Source organism: Wasmannia auropunctata, unplaced genomic scaffold, assembly GCF_000956235.1.
Source record: "Wasmannia auropunctata unplaced genomic scaffold, wasmannia.A_1.0 LD336043.1, whole genome shotgun sequence".
Lineage (NCBI taxonomy): Eukaryota > Metazoa > Arthropoda > Insecta > Hymenoptera > Formicidae > Wasmannia > Wasmannia auropunctata.
Window position 1 is genome coordinate 408,586 of NW_012026847.1, and position 2,084 is coordinate 410,669.

At 22.5% G+C, this 2,084-nt stretch overlaps 1 long non-coding RNA gene across 1 annotated transcript; it reads right to left on the minus strand.

Annotated features, from left to right (window-relative positions):
• Positions 1–227: 227 nt before the first annotated feature.
• On the minus strand, positions 228–956 carry LOC105451831. The gene is made up of 3 exons (XR_974630.1): positions 895–956; positions 538–629; positions 228–339 (listed from the first exon to the last, which is right to left on the minus strand). It is a non-coding gene; the product is annotated as an uncharacterized LOC105451831 (long non-coding RNA).
• Between the last annotated feature and the right edge of the window lie 1,128 nt (positions 957–2,084).

Consider the following 2,084-nt stretch of genomic DNA (forward strand, 5'->3'; position numbering starts at 1 on the left):
GTAAAGCATCACACAATGATCCATAATCGCAAAACAAGATATTATTAAATAAAATGCCACAAAATAAATTATTAAAGTTCTAAAATCTTGAAATACATTGAAAGGAGATAAGACAAAGTTAAATTAAAATTAAACTGTGTATATTTCCAATTATTGTGTACATTCACACATATATATATATATATATATATATATATATATATATATTTAAATTAAATGCAAGATTAATCCGCAATTCCTGGCTACGGCATTCTACTTACACATCATAATTATGTAGTCAGTAATTCTAACATTGCGACACTTCAATGGCGAACAACAATCTAAAATCCCAGGAATGCACTAAAAAAGATTGCGCGAGATTATGATCTTGTACACAGATGTAAAACAGTTTCTTATAGTCTTAATAAGATTATATGAATTATTCACAGAAAACAACACATGAATTAAAAATTTTTTAAATTTTAACATTGTTTTCTTTGCCTGTCTTTATAATGCGAAAAAACGATTATCTTTCATAAAATATATATAAATACTTACTATGTCATATTCACCTCGACATTCTTCAGAAGCAACCATAGTAATCATAGTAATAATAACGAAAATAATAAACTTCATTTTATCAATATTTTCTGTAATTATTATTTCTTATATATTATATACCTACAAAATATCTTCGATACGCGTATGCGATGTAATATTATGATAATACTTTTATAATAATTGTCAATTTAATTTTTCTTTTAAATTTCTCTTTTAAATGACAAAATTAATAAACAAAAAATTATATTTTATTATTAATATAATATCAATAGATAGTTTTATGAATAGTTTATTAACTATTAATCTGAATTCTCAGTCTTTATTTTATAAAATTAGATGAATGTTAGAACTTACGTTAGAACGTTTTTCTTGGGGAGCAAATTGATTATGCAGGTTGTACGATGTATTCGCAACTGATCAATTTTAGACCTTCAAAGAGTATTTATACCTACTTCTTATCGCACTTGTGCAATAAAAATTATCGGTAATATTATATAATTGCTTACGTTATCTGCTATATGTAAGGAAACATTGTTTGGGCAAACTATTCCAAAGTTACATTCTTGCGTTTTTGCGTTATCTGTTATGTTCAAGGAAACATCGTTTGGACAGACTATTCCAAAATTATATTTTTGCGTCTTTAATTCAAATTATTAATTACAAAGGGTTTATTTTTCATTACAGTATGTTGCATTTTGTAGGGGTTAGAATGTTTTACAATATTCGATATTCTGTAAGATTAAATTACATATAATATAATAATCAAGTTATAGAACACAATTGTATTGAATTGTTTTGTCACATTGTTAAAATTTTATTGTACTATTAAACAATTACATTATACAAATTGCATAAAAAAAAAGATTTTTTTATAAGTTTTTTATGAACGTTTAGGTCAACTAAAATACATGAAATAATAATTCTTATAATCTTGAGAAATTTTTTATAGAAAACAGAAATTATTATTTTTTAAATATAATAATTTTTAATAATAAATTTTTAAGATACCGTTTTATAAATATTTGTGATTTTAATCAATTAATATAATTCGTTTTAATCTTTATCAAAGAATTAATAATTGTGTATAAATATAATTTCAGTAGACAAGTAGTAATTCTGTAAGCATTTTTTGTTTTCCTCCATTTACTTTTGATATTATTCAACGTACGATTATGTTAAAATACCTTCTAAAAATAATTAATTATATATTATAGACGGTTTATTTTAAAACCAAAGACATTAAACAATACGATTATCTTGAAATAGATCTAAAGTAATTGTAAATTATCATTGTATTTTGAAAAATAATTATAATAAGTATTAATAAGTATTAATACTTGTATAATAAGTATTAATATATATAAACACTTCCAAAGTTATCGATACGGCTATATTTTTTTTCAGAAGCATCTATAGCCGTAGCAATTATAACAAAAATAATAAAAATAAAGAATTTTATCTTGTCAATATTTCGTGTGATTATTATATTTTGTGTAATATTTACTTACATTTATTATTTCCTGTCTCTTATACACATCTCTGAG